General features: G+C 44.3%; 1 long non-coding RNA gene across 1 annotated transcript; it reads left to right on the forward strand.

Moving 5' to 3' along the window:
* Nucleotides 1-5,652: 5,652 nt before the first annotated feature.
* Nucleotides 5,653-15,295, forward strand: LOC309973766. The gene is made up of 4 exons (XR_014326838.1): nt 5,653-5,877; nt 13,715-13,859; nt 14,863-14,934; nt 15,088-15,295. It is a non-coding gene; the product is annotated as an uncharacterized lncRNA (long non-coding RNA).

Genomic DNA, 15,295 nt, shown 5'->3' on the forward strand with positions numbered 1-15,295 from the left:
CAGTGAGTCTGTTGTGCATTTATTCTGGGAAAGATCCAGTGCTAAATGCTGTCCCTCGTAATTCCCCCAACCCCCATCAGAGACTGCCCCAGGGCCTGATTCTCCCTCCTGGTTCCAGAGACTCTGTGACCCAGTCGACGACCAGGACATAGAGGTCTAGGAGGAACAGTCCATGTGGCCCCTGGGGTCTGCTCCTGCCTGGCTTGCCTCTGCCCAACTGGGGGTGAGGCGGGAGGCAGGGCAAGTGTGGTGTCTGGGGAATGGAGAAGAGGGAAGGGCAGCCCAGCCTGGTGACGACACTTGCCTGCCACACCATCCCTCACCTGCACCCTCCAGTGGACCCACTGCCTCTCGTCCCACCAATAATGCTGCTGCTGTTGCTGCTTGCAGGTCCCAGCCTGGACCAGTGCAGGTGAGTGAGTACCTGCCCTCTGGGGGCCCAGGAACCCTGCAGGACTCCTCCAGCCCTTCCCAGGGACCCAGGAGTCCTCCCCAGACACCTCTCCTTATACTGTGTAATCCGCTCTGCCATCCAGAGCCCTCTGACCCCCCTGGCCTGTGGTCCTGTGAACTAACCCATTACTCCATCCATCCTTCCGGCCTGAGATGGAACCACCAGAGGCTGGAAGGAGCAGAGGTAGAAGAGGCTGAGCCTGGGGGTGAGAGAAGCGCATATTGTCTCCTTCTCACCCATTCCTGAGGGCGCGGTCACCGAGAGGGAGATCCCCTCTGCAGCTGCCCTCTTCTGAGGTGCACAGATACACACACTCACAGGGTAATATACAGACATCACAAACACAGAGACGCACAGGTAAAGAATCACCCCCAGCCTCACCTGGGGACTCAGGTGTTGGGCTCATGGACAGCTCACACACAGACCAACGCAGGCAAGGACACCCTGGGGGGAACACACACACATACACACACAAGTACACATACTCAGGGCCCTGTGAGACAGCCCCCCATGGCAGACCCACACACACCCCAAGGAGGCGCACACACGCACACACACACACACACACACACACACATGTAGGCAGAGACATAGACACAGAACACAGCCACATACACACAGGCACAAAAAGAAGACAAACACACAGATACAATCAGCAACACCCAAAGGGACAGCAACTTCACACACAGCACAGTCACACACATATAAAACACAGACACAACTCCACGGACCCATATGCCCTGAGACACAGACACACACACGGATTTGTACAACCAGCGTACATTCATTCAGTGACAAAGGTGCAGACACATATGCGTACAGAGAAAAACAGAGAGACACTCAATGTCTCAGTGCTGTGCAGTGGGAAATTCACGTTCACAATCGAGATGCTCACAGACACAGAAACTCAGACACACAGGTTCATACATGCAGACTTATACAACCACAGTCGCACGCACACGTGCTCCCAGACAGTTCTGGCACTCCAGTGGATACCTCCACAGGCAGTTGGGGTGAACAGACCCTGGCATTGAGGTAGAAGGTAGACGGGCTCCAGGCTCAGCAGCTGGAGCTTGTCTCCTGCTGACATTTCAAGGAAAAGGTAAAGGCAGGAGCAGAGAGAAGCTCAGCTCTGCCTGAGTGAAAAGATAAGACTACCATATTTTTCATTCTTGAGGTCAAGGAGACCTCCTGGACTACACATGCACAAAACGGTTCCTCAGGGGTCAGAAAATGGAGGGAGCGCTAGCCCATAATATGTCCTGCCAACCTCTCAGAGACTCTCACGCTGGAATCTATCTTGGCTAAAAGATGCCTGTGCGCATTGGGTAGGACCCTGAGTCAGACCAAATATGGGCACAAAGCGAGATGAATCAAGGTGATTGGCTAGAGGGAACCCGGAGAACTGCAGCCATATAAGCAATTTAAGCCACCCCAAAAGCATGACTCTCTCTCTCTCTCAGCCCATCCGTGTGTCTTTCCGCATGGACTTTTCTTCTAATAAACGCTTTATCTGCTTCCCTACCTGCTTTCTCTTTGCTGAATTCTTTCTTCAAAGAAGACAAGGACTGAGGTCCTGTTTCAAGCCCACCGGCCCTCGTGGTCTAGTGGTTGGGATTCAGCACTTTCACCGCCACAGCCTGGGTTTGATTCCCAGTCAGGGAACTGAGATCCTGCTTCAAGCCGCCACACCCTCGAGATCAGCATGACCTACCCCACCTAGGCTGTCATGGAAGGGGGTGTTTTCCTGGCTCCGAACCCAGTGCTAGGCAGCTGCCCCATTGAGGGCCTCCCAGAGGGCTGTGCTTATGCTCTGAGACACCAGAGAATGGCCAGGGTAGGTTGGCTCTGGGGACAGGGCACAGGGGAAGGACTGGGCTATGACAGCATGCACTTAACGTGGGGGTGTTGCATGGGGCCTAGCAGATCCCAAGGTCGAGCAAGGGAAAAAAGTGTGCCTCCCCAGGACCCGCGCTGTGTGTCAGAGTGGGCTGTGCCCTCTCCCACGATAACAACAGTGACAGTAAAGACATCATCAGGACCATTGTATGATAATATTATCATCACCACAGCAGTGACTGACCATCAGCCCGAGGTGGAGGAGTGAGGTGTGACCATGGTCGCCTGGTTTGCTTCATCTTCTGAGCACGGCTGACCCTGAGCAAAGGCAAAGATTCTCTCTGGCCCCTTCTCTCTCTGGAGGCCTCAGCTCCAGCTTCTTCCTCTCCCAACATTCCCCCCACTCCCACCCAGACCCAAGTCCCCCCTGACCCTTTCCTCAGCCTGGGTACAACACCTCTCCCTGACTCTCCATCTGTGCAATGGGGATACAGATGGTATGGGCCATAAGAAGATGCCTGCAGAGTACAGTGCTTAGCACAGGCTGCTAACAGGAGGGGCCTTTAAAGCCTTCATAGCTTCTAAGGTGCCAGTTCTGGGAGGACGGTCGCTCCTGGGAGATGATGAAGCTGATGGGCACAGGCGCTCAGCACATGGCCTCCCTTTGTCCTCATGACAGTCTTTGGACACAGGACTGGACATTTCCATCTTAGGGAGGAAACCTGCCCAGGGTCACACCGCTGGTAAGCAGCACAGCTGGGTCTCAAGCCCAAGGCTCCTGGCCCTGCCTTCAGGGGCCATGGAGGGCTCCTCCCCTGGATGGGAGGCTGAGCCCGCTTTGGGGATGCTTCGTCTGCTGCACGAATGGTCTCACCCTTTCCAGGCCCCTTAACTCTGTTCACTTCTTCTTTCCCTCATCCCTGCTTGAGCTGTAACCAGGGTGACCCTGGCACCGTTCATGGAAGTCCCCAGTCCCTTACAGGCTGTGTCTACCTCCCATTCACTTCGCCGCTAGTCTGACTTCCACCCCTTCTGTGCCTAGTCTGTCTCTTAATAACCACACAGCCCAAACATGGGACTCTGTAGGCAGGCAACTGCATCTAAACAGATTTCAACACTATTGTTTAGTTATCCCTGTTTTTTGTTTTTGTTTTGCTTGGTTTCTTTTTTTAATCATTTCTTTGTATTTATGGTAAAAGACATTGATTTTCCATTATAGCAGTAATAGAATGTTTCCCGTTTACAGTAAGTTTCCATAATAATAAAGTCTATGGGGTTTAAAGCAATGATTTAAAGCTGTCTTGGGCCTGAATGAGCTGGGAAACCACTGTGTCAATCATACATAAAAGCACCTTTAGGAAGTTCACCTCAGGACAGGGCCCAGAACAGACCATCACCAGTGGGCTTTGTCTAACCTCCCAGGTCCCTGGGCCCCAGCCCACCTGCTTGGCTCTCCCCACCCAGCACTCCTGGTACTGCCAAACTGATTGGGTGCTGTCCTCAGATCCCCCAAAAATGAAGCTGGTGAACTTTCTCCATTGAAATTCTCAATTTCTGGAGGTCCCTGGCAATCAATAATGAGAGTCAGACTGGATTTTTTCCCCCTGTTTGGGTTCATAAGCTAAAGCCCATGCTAATAGGTGATGTATCTAGCCCTGTTTCAGGTGTTAAAATGTCTACGCTAATTACGGATGATTTTGAGACCATACCCGTACCATCTGTATGGTCACACAGAGTGGAATTCGCAAGCCAGAAGGAAACCTATTTTATTACCGTATTATCATGACCACGTAATGCAGTTCAACTGTAACATCTTTCACTTCGGGTTTTCTTCTTTGCTCATATTTTATTTGTAAGTGTACTTCTCAATTTCCAAAAATGGGAAATTCTAGTTAGCTTTTCATCAGGACTCTTCTAGCACAATTGCATTACCAAAAATCATGCTCTGTGTGATTTCATTCCTCTGAAATATGTTGAAATTTGCTTTGTGGCCAAAATAAATAAGGTTAATTTTTGTAATTATACTATATGTGCCTGAAATTAATGTTTCCTCTGCAGTTGTTATGTGATATTGAGGGATATATGGATATAGCTATATGATTAAAATGGTTTGCTAGTAAGATCTTCTACACCTTACAGATGCTCTGTGGTTCTCATTGTATGACTTGTTGAGGAAGAGGTGTGAAAACCTCCCACTCTGCTTGTGTATTTGATTATTCTTGTATCTCTGTCATCAAATCGATTTCGGCCACTGCCCATGGGAAATCTTGGGAGTTCTCCAAGGAAGGAAGAAGCGTCCAGAAGTGGGGTCAGGGGGCCTGGGTTCAGGAGGATGAGAAAACCTAAGGTTTGAGAAGTTTCCAGTGAGGACCCGGGGTTGAATGGCGAGCGATGAGGCAGCAGGTAGGGGAGCTGCGGTCTAAAAATGGGCACGTGGGTGGTGGTGTCCACTGTGATGGACCTGGGGCAAAGGCAGGGGATTTGTCGAGACAGTGTATAAAGCATCTGCATTGCTATGGCATCGTTGAAACAGGAGAAGACTCGGAGGAACTGCAGATAGGGGCTGGATGGAGGGGTGAATCTGGATGAAAGAAGGATTTTTTTTTTTTTTTCCAGCAACATATATATTTACCTTAGTAATTGGAGGCAAGAAATGTAAGTTGGCAGGATGTTTGATTTTTCTATTTCATCTTCGGTGATGACACAAGTAGTTGAAGTGATTGAGCTCTCTAAGAATGGTACTCATAGATGGGAGAGAATTTAGAAGTCATCTTGTTGCTCTTTGGGCCTCTCACCGCCGTGGCCTCTCCCGCCGCGGAGCACAGGCTCCGGACGCGCAGGCCCAGCAGCCATGGCTCACAGGCCCAGCCGCTCCGCGGCATGTGGGATCCTCCCGGACCGGGGCACGAACCCGTGTCCCCTGCATCGGCAGGCGGACTCTCAACCACTGCGCCACCAGGGAAGCCCTCTTCTTCATTTTTGAAAACACTTTAAATAGGAATCCCATTGAAATAATGTTTCTTACGTTTAAAATTCTACTAAAATTTGCTTTTTTAGGCATAAAAGTAAAGATTAAAAGTCAATTACAGATAATATGTGTCTGCTGCTAGAACATTGAGATAATTCAGTTTTACTGGGTTTTCCTACTAATCTTAGAAATTATTTTATCTCTTTTTAGTTAATTTACAGCAAATATCAGAGAAGATCAATAATTTGGTGAAGGAAAACACAGAACTTGTAGAAAATATATCCACTTTGGAACAGATGGTATCTTTGTCCTTTGTTATTTTTCATGATTTCACCTTCAATTCCTTCCACCTCTGGGAGTTCGGTTATTTTGCTCTCTTTTCATTCATACTACTGTCCTATTTCATATGTTCCATAAAGAGTCCAGATTCAAAGCAAGCTCCACAGACGTAAAGCACTGTTCTCTGTGTTTGTGGAAGGAGTCACACACGAGAAGATAGTATTTATAACTCTGGTTCCTTTTGTACATATTTGCATAGGTGAATGACTCAAAGAAACATCTTCAAGAAACCACTAGACAGAATAAGATGCTCTTTGACGAAGCACTTAAATTTAAGGTAAAAATCCCTTCTCTATTAGATTACATTCTGAAAACAGAAGTAAAAGTAATGAGTAATTATTATTGATTCAATATATTTTGTTGAAGGATAATATCAAAACAATTGAGAGGGCTAATGAATATCTGAATGACATCCTTCAAAGTACTTGTGCTAGGCTGCAATCTGTGAGGGGTCAGAATGTCAAGAATCCGGACTTGGTAAGAGTTTGGCTGCTAAGTTTACCATAGTTTGGCTTTTGAGGCTTTTGTACGTTGGGTGAATTGAATGCTCCACCTCCTCTTGCTGTTTGCCACAGTAGAGTGTGGGAGTCTGGGAGTTGAATCTCCTTCTGAACAATGATCTGGAATTTCATGTACTTATAGCTCCATGACTTTTTCTATTTCAGAGACTAGGAAGTATGTTCTGTTTTCACTATGTAGGGAGTTTTCCCACCATTCGGCACTGCCCTCCAAGATACATAGACAATCCCAGGAAATATATGAGGCGAAGGAATATATCTAGCCAAGTTGTACAGCCCATACCGCTCTTTATGCTGAACAGAGAATTTTCAACGTGAATTTGGGAAAGTTTTCTATTTTTATTTATATAAAAAATTTTTTAACATCTTTATTGAAGTATAATTGCTTTACAATGGTGTGTTAGTTTCTGCTTTACAACAAAATGAATCAGTTATACATATACATATGTTCCCATATCTCTTCCCTCTTGCATCTCCCTCCCTCCCACCCTCCCTATCCCACCCCTCTAGGTGTTCACAGAGCACCAAGCTGATCTCCCTGTGCTATGAGGCTGCTTCCCACTAGCTATCTACCTTACGTTTGTTAGTGTATATACGTCCATGCCTCTCTCTCACTTTGTCACAGCTTACCCTTCCCCCTCCCCATATCCTCAAGTTCATTCTCTAGTAGGTCTGTGTCTTTATTCCTGTCTTACCCCTAGGTTCTTCATGACATTTTTTTCCCTTAAATTCCATATATATGTGTTAGCATACAGTATTTGTCTCTCTCTTTCTGACTTACATCACTCTGTATGACAGACTCTAGGTCCATCCACCTCACTACAAATAACTCAATTTCGTTTCTTTTCATGGCTGAGTAACATTCCATTGTATATATGTGCCACATCTTCTTTATCCATTCATCCGATGATGGACACTTAGGTTGTTTCCATCTCTGGGCTATTGTAAGTTGAGCTGCAATGAACATTTTGGTACATGACTCTTTTTGAATTATGGTTTTCTCTGGGTATATGCCCAGTAGTGGGATTGCTGGGTCATATGGTAGTTCTATTTGTAGTATTTTAAGGAAACTCCATACTGTTCTCCACAGTGGCTGTATCAATTTACATTCCCACCAACAGTGCAAGAGGGTTCCCTTTTCTCCACACCCTCTCCAGCATTTATTGTTTCTAGATTTTTTGATGATGGCCATTCTGACTGGTGTGAGATGATATCTTATTGTAGTTTTGATTTGCATTTCTCTAATTAGTGATGTTGAGCATTCTTTCATGTGTTTATTGGCAGTCTGTATATCTTCTTTGGAGAAATGTCTATTTAGGTCTTCTGCCCATTTTTGGATTGGGTTGTTTGTTTTTTTGTTATTAAGCTGCATGAGCTGCTTGTAAATTTTGGAGATTAATCCTTTGTCAGTTGCTTCATTTGCAAATATTTTCTCCCATTCTGAGGGTTGTCTTTTGGTCTTATTTTTTTTTTTTTTTTCATTGTCAAAATTTTATTAAATGTATTTGTATTTTATTGTCTCATTTTTTTTTTAACATCTTTATTGGAGTATAATTGCTTTACAATGGTATGTTAGTTTCAGCTTCACAACAAAATGAATCAGTTATATATATACATATATTCCCATATCTCTTCCCGCTTGCGTCTCCCTCCCTCCCACCCTCCCTATCCCACCCCTCCAGGCGGTCACAAAGCACCGAGCTGATCTCCCTGTGCTATGCGGCTGCTTCCCACTAGCTATCTACCTTACGTTTGGTAGTGTATATATGTCCATGCCTCTTTATCGCTTTGTCACCATTTACCCTTCCCCCTCCCCATAGCCTCAAGTCCATTCTCTAGTAAGTCTGTGTCTTTATTCCTGTTTCACCCCTAGGTTTTTCATGACATTTTTTATTTTTTTAAATTCCATATATATGTGTTAGCATACGGTATTTGTCTCTCTCTTTCTGACTTACTTCACTCTGTATGACAGACTCTAGGTCTATCCACCTCATTACAAATAGCTCAATTTCGTCTCTTTTTATGGCTGAGTAATATTCCATTGTATATATGTGCCACATCTTCTTTATCCATTCATCCGATGATGGACACTTAGGTTGTTTTCATCTCTGGGCTATTGTAAATAGAGCTGCAATGAAAATTTTGGTACATGACTCTTTTTGAATTATGGTTTTCTCAGGGTATATGCCCAGTAGTGGGATTGCTGGGTCATATGGTAGTTCTATTTGTAGCTTTTTAAGGAACCTCCATACTGTTCTCCACAGTGGCTGTATCAATTTACATTCCCACCAACAGTGTAAGAGGGTTCCCTTTTCTCCACACCCTCTCCAGCATTTATTGTTTCTAGATTTTTTGATGATGGCCATTCTGACTGGTGTGAGATGATATCTTATTGTAGTTTTGATTTGCATTTCTCTAATTAGTGATGTTGAGCATTCTTTCATGTGTTTATTGGCAGTCTGTATATCTTCTTTGGAGAAATGTCTATTTAGGTCTTCTGCCCATTTTTGGATTGGGTTGTTTGTTTTTTTGTTATTAAGCTGCATGAGCTGCTTGTAAATTTTGGAGATTAATCCTTTGTCAGTTGCTTCATTTGCAAATGTTTTCTACCATTCTGAGGGTTGTCTTTTGGTCTTATTTATGGTTTCCTTTGCTGTGCAAAAGCTTTGAAGTTTCATTAGGTCCCATCTGTTTATTTTTGTTTTTATTTTCATTTCTCTAGGAGGTGGGTCAAAAAGGATCTTGCTGTGATTTATGTCATAGAGTGTCCTGCCTATGTTTTCCTCTAAGAGTTTGATATTTTCTGGCCTTACAAGTAGGTCTTTAATCCATTTTGAGCTTATTTTTGTGTATGGTGTTAGGGAGTGATTTAATCTCATACTTTTATATGTACCTGTCCAGTTTTCCCAGCACCACTTATGAAGAGGCTGTCCTTTCTCCACTGTACATTCCTGCCTCCTTTATCAAAGATAAGGTGACCATACGTGTGTGGGTTTATCTCTGGGCTTTTTATCCTGTTCCATTGATCTAGCTTTCTGTTTTTGTGCCATACCATACTGTCTTGATTACTGTAGCTTTGTAGTATAGTCTGAAGTCAGGGATCCTGATTCCTCTAGCTCCGTTTTTCGTTCTCAAGATTGCTTTGGCTATTCAGGGTCTTCTGTGTTTCCATACAAATTGTGAAATTTTTTGTTCTAGTTCTGTGAAAAATGCCAGTGGTAGTTTGATAGGGATTGCATTGAATCTGTAGATTGCTTTGGGTAGTAGAGTCATTTTCACAATGTTGATTCTTCCAATCCAAGAACATGGTATATCTCTCCATCTATTTGTATCATCTTTAATTTCTTTCATCATGTCTTATAATTTTCTGTATAGTATCATGTCATCTGCAAACAGTGACAGCTTTACCTCTTCTTTTCTGATTTGGATTCCTTTTATTTCCTTTTCTTCTCTGATTGCTGTGGCTAAAACTTCCAAAACTATGTTGAATAAGAGTGGTAAGAGTGGGCAACCTTGTCTTGTTCCTGATCTTAGTGGAAATGCTTTCAGTTTTTCACCATTGAGGATGATGTTGGCTGTGGGTTTCTCATATATGGCCTTTATTATGTTGAGGAAAGTTCCCTCTATGCCTACTTTCTGCAGGGTTTTTATCATAAATTGGTGTTGAATTTTGTCGAAAGCTTTCTCTGCATCTATTGAGATGATCATATGGTTTTTCTCCTTCAATTTTTTAATATGGTGTATCATGTTGATTGATTTGCATATATTGAAGAATCCTTGCATTCCTGGAATAAACCCCACTTGATCATGGTGTATGATCAGTTTAATGTGCTGTTGGATTCTGTTTGCTAGTATTTTGTTGAGGATTTTTGCATCTATGTTCATCAGTGATATTGGCCTGTAGTTTTCTTTCTTTGTGACAACCTTGTCTGGTTTTGGTATCAGGGTGATGGTGGCCTTGTAGAATGAGTTTGGGAGTGTTCCTCCCTCTGCTGTATTTTGGAAGAGTTTGAGAAGGATACGTGTTAGCTCTTCTCTAAATGTTTGATAGAATTCGCCTGTGAAGCCAGCTGGTCCTGGGCTTTTGTTTGTTGGAAGATTTTTGTTGTTGTTGTTGTTGGACGATTTTTAATCACAGTTTCAATTTCAGTGCTTGTGATTGATCTGTTCATATTTTCTATTTCTTCCTGATTCAGTCTTGGCAGGTTGTGCATTTCTAAGAATTTGTCCATTTCTTCCAGATTGTCCATTTTATTGGCATAGAGTTGCTTGTAGTAATCTCTCATGATCTTTTGTATTTCTGCAGTGTCAGTTGTTACTTCTCCTTTTTCACTTCTAATTCTATTGATTTGAGTCTTCTCCCTTTTTTTCTTGATGAGTCTGGCTAATGGTTTATCAATTTTGTTTATCTTCTCAAAGAACCAGCTTTTAGTTTTATTGGTCTTTGCTATCATTTCCTTCATTTCTTTTTCATTTATTTCTGATCTGATTTTTATGATTTCTTTCCTTCTGCTAACTTTGGGTTTTTTTTTGTTCTTCTTTATGTAATTGCTTTAGGTGCAAGGTTAGGTTGTTTATTCAAGATGTTTCCTGTTTCTTAAGGTAGGACTGTATTGCTATAAACTTCCCTCTTAGAACTGCTTTTGCTGCATTCCATAGATTTTGGGTCATCGTGTCTCCTTTGTCACTTGTTTCTAGGTATTTTTTAATTTCCTCTTTGATTTCTTCAGTGATCACTTCGTTATTAAGTAGTGTATTGTTTATCCTCCATGTGTTTGTATTTTTACAGATCTTTTCCTGTAATTGATATCTAGTCTCATAGCGTTGTGGTCAGAAAAGATACTTGATACAATTTCAATTTTCTTAAATTTACCAAGGCTTGATTTGTGACCCAAGATATGATCTATCCTGGAGAATGTTCCATGAGCACTTGAGAAAAATGTGTATTCTGTTTTTTTTGGATGGAATGTCCTATAAATATCAATTAAGTCCATCTTGTTTAATGTATCATTTAAAGCTTGTGTTTCCTTATTTATTTTCATTTTGGATGATCTGTCCATTGGTGAAAGTGGGGTGTTAAAGTCCCCTACCATGAATGTGTTACTGTCAATTTTTCCTTTTATGGCTGTTAGTATTTGCCTTATGTATTGAGGTGCTCCTATGTTGGGTGCATAAATATTTACAATTGTTATATCGTCTTCTTGGATTGATCCCTTGATCATTATGTAGTGTCCTTCTTTGTCTCTTCTAATAGTCTTTATTTTAAAGTCTATTTTGTCTGATACGAGAATTGCTACTCCAGCTTTCTTTTGGTTTCCATTTGCATGGAATATCTTTTTCCATCCCCTTACTTTCAGTCTGTATGTGTCTCTAGGTCTGAAGTGTGTCTCTTGTAGACAGCAAGTATATGGGTCATGTTTTTGTATCCATTCAGCCAATCTGTGTCTTTTGATGGGAGCATTTAGTCCATTTACATTTAAGGTAATTATCGATATGTATGTTCCCATTCCCATTTTCTTAATTGTTTTGGGTTCGTTATTGTAGGTCTTTTCCTTCTCTTGTGTTTCTTACCTAGAGAAGTTCCTTTAGCAGTTGTTGTAGAGCTGGTTTGGTGGTGCTGAACTCTCTCAGCTTTTGCTTGTTTGTAAAGGTTTTAATTTCTCCATCAAATCTGAATGAGATCCTTGCTGGGTAGAGTAATCTTGGTTGCAGGTTTTTCTCCTTCATCACTTTAAATATGTCCTGCCGGTCCCTTCTGGCTTGCAGAGTTTCTGCTGAAAGATCAGCTGTTAACCTTATGGGGATTCCATTGTGTGTTATTTGTTGTTTTTCCCTTGCTGCTTTTAATATTTTTTCTTTGTATTTAATTTTTGACAGTTTGATTAATATGTGTCTTGGCGTATTTCTCCTTGGATTTATCCTGTATGGGACTCTCTGTGCTTCCTGGACTTGATTAACTATTTCCTTCCCCATATTAGGGAAGTTTTCAACTATAATCTCTTCAAATATTTTCTCCGTCCCTTTCTTTTTCTCTTCTTCTTCTGGAACCCCTGTAATTCGAATGTTGGCACGTTTAATGTTGTCCCAGAGGTCTCTGAGACTGTCCTCAGTTCTTTTCATTCTTTTTTCTTTATTCTGCTCTGCAGTAGTTATTTCCACTATTTTATCTTCCAGGTCACTTATCCGTTCTTCTGCCTCAGTTATTCTGCTATTGATCCCATCTAGAGTATTTTTCATTTCATTTATTGTGTTGTTCATCATTGTTTGTTTCATCTTTAGTTCTTCTAAGTCCTTGTTAAATGTTTCTTGCATTTTGTCTATTCTATTTCCAAGATTTTGGATCATCTTTACTATCATTATTCTGAATTCTTTTTCAGGTAGAGTGTCTATTTCCTCTTCATTTCTTAGGTCTGGTGGGTTTTTATCTTGCTCCTTCATCTGCTGTGTGTTTCTCTGTCTTCTCATTTTGCTTATCTTACTGTGTTTGGGGTCTCCTTTTTGCAGGCTGCAGGTTCGTAGTTCCCGTTGTGTTTGGTGTCTGTCCCCAATGGCTAGGGTTGGTTCATGGGTTCTGTAGGCTTCCTGGTGGAGGAGACTAGTGCCTGTGTTCTGGTGGATGAGGCAGGATCTTGTCTTTCTGGTGGGCAGGTCCACGTCTGGTGGTGTGTTTTGGGGTGTCTGTGGACTTATTATGATTTTAGGCAGCCTCTCTGCTAATGGGTGGGGTTGTGTTCCTGTCTCGCTAGCTGTTTGGCATAGGATGTCCAGCACTGTAGCTTGCTGGTCATTGAGTGAAGCTGGGTGCTGGTGTTGAGATGGAAATCTCTGGGAGATTTTTGCCGTTTGATATTATGTGGAGCTGGGAAGTCTCTTGTGGACCAGTGTCCTGAAGTTGGCTCTCTCACCTCAGAGGCACAGCACTGACTCCTGGCTGCAGCACCAAGAGCCTTTCATCCACACCGCTCCTTAATTTGGGATGATTCGTTGTCTATTCATGTATTCCACAGTTGCAGGTACATCAAGTTGATTGTGGAGCTTTAATCCACTGCATCTGAGGCTGCTGGGAGAGACTTCCCTTTCTCTTCTTTGTTCTCACAGCTCCCACTCCCAGGGGCTCAGGTTTGGATTTGGCCCCGCCTCTGCGTGTAGGTCGCGGGAGGGCGTCTGTTCTTCGCTCAGACAGGACGGGGTTAAAGGAGCCGCTGATTCGGGGGCTCTGGCTCACTCAGGTCGAGCGGAGGGAGGGGCACGGAGGGCGGGGCGGGCCTGCGGCGGCAGAGGCCGGCGTGACGTTGCGCCAGCCTGAGGCGCGCCGTGCGCTCTCCCGGGGGAGTGGTCCCTGGCTCACGGGACCCTGGCAGTGGCGGGCTGCACAGGCTCACCGGAAGCGGGGTGTGGAGAGTGACCTGTGCTCACACACAGGCTTCTTGGTGGCGGCAGCAGCGGCCTTAGCGTCTCCTGCCCGTCTCTGGGGTCTGCGCTTTTAGCCGCGGCTCGCGCCCGTCTCTGGAGCTCCGTGAAGCAGCGCTCTTAATCCCCTCTCCTCGCGCACCAGGAAACAAAGAGGGAGGAAAAAGTCTCTTGCCTCTTCGGCAGGTCAAGACTTTTCCCCGGACTCCCTCCCGGCCAGCTGTGATGCACTAAGCCCTTGCAGGCTGTGTTCACGCCGCCAACCCCAGTCCTCTCCGTGCGCTCCGACCGAAGCCCGAGCCTCAGCTCCCAGCCCCGCCCGCCCCGGCAGGTGAGCAGACAAGCTTCTCAGGCTGGTGAGTGCCGGTCGGCCCTGATCCTCTGCGCGGGAATCTCTCCGCTTTGTCCCCTGCACCCCTGTTGCTGTGCTCTCTCCGCGGCTCCGAAGCTTTCCCCCTGCGCCACCCGCAGTGTCCGCCCGCGAAGGGGCTTCCTAGTGTGTGGACACCTTTCCTCCTTCACGGCTCCCTCCCACTGGTGCAGGTCCCGTCTCTATCCTTTTGTCTCTGTTTATTCTTTTTTCTTTTGCCCTGCCCAGGTACGTGGGTTTTTTTTTTTTGCCATTTGGGAGGTCTGAGGTCTTCTGCCAGCGTTCAGTAGGTGTTCTGTAGGAGTTGTTCCACGTGTAGATGTATTTCTGGTGTATCTGTGGTGAGGAAGGTGATCTCCGCATCTTACTCTTCCGCCATCTTCCTGGAAGCCTCTCGGGAAAGTTTTGTTTATATTCCATCAAGAACACCCACTTTTTTTTTTTTTTTTGTGGCGGTACGCGGGCCTCTCACTGTTGTGGCCTCTCCCGTTGCGGAGCGCAGGCTCCGGACGCGCAGGCTCAGAGGCCATGGCTCACGGGCCCAGCCGCTCCGTGGCATGTGGGAGCTTCCTGGCCTGGGGCACAAACCCCCGTCCCCTGCATCGGCAGGCGGACTCCCAACCACTACGCCACCAGGGAAGCCCAAGAGCACCCACTTTTGAGCTGTTTGACATGAACTATTTTCCACCTTTGCTTTCCCCTTGTCATCCAGTCATCTCTTCCATTATGCAGTGAGCAAAATATTTGTTGAAGCTACGAAATATTTGTGCCTTAGTGTCTTTCTTTGTTCTGCATTTCTTTATGGGCTTGATATTTTTCCTGGGCCCAACCTGGATCAACTACTATCACATGAAACTTAGGGGTCACCGTGGGATATGTTTGGTTGATGTTACACCTTTTGAGCGTATCACCCAGTGTTTCCATTGAAATCTCAGTGCAGTTGTTGTTTCTATCCTATGTGCAGATATTGGAAAAAGAAAAATCTACAGAGGACTTGAAAGGTGCTATTTCAATGAACACCTCAGGAATTTTGGAGGTAAGCTACCTATATTTGCTGCAGGATTTCCATTGTACACATTAGCTTTTGCAAGGAACAACTTTTTCATGTCTTAGGAGGTTAAAATGATGATATCTACTTGGCATTTTTTTTCTTGGGAATTAAGTCATCAATGAGAATGTTTTGCTTTAGGTTGAAATTGCCCTCAATGAAGCTTGTGTCAATCATGCGGAAGTGAAACCTGAAGAACCGCATGAACAGGAGAATGTTCAGCTCAACATCAGGAAGGAACAGGTAACAAGTTTTACTCCCATAGACTGTTTAAATCAGAGAACTGAAAATCATTACTTCCTTTTCAATTTTTAAAAAACTTTTATTCTATATTGGAGTATAATTGATT

Source organism: Leucopleurus acutus (assembly GCF_964270905.1).
Source record: "Leucopleurus acutus genome assembly, chromosome: 16".
Classification (NCBI taxonomy): domain Eukaryota; kingdom Metazoa; phylum Chordata; class Mammalia; order Artiodactyla; family Delphinidae; genus Leucopleurus; species Leucopleurus acutus.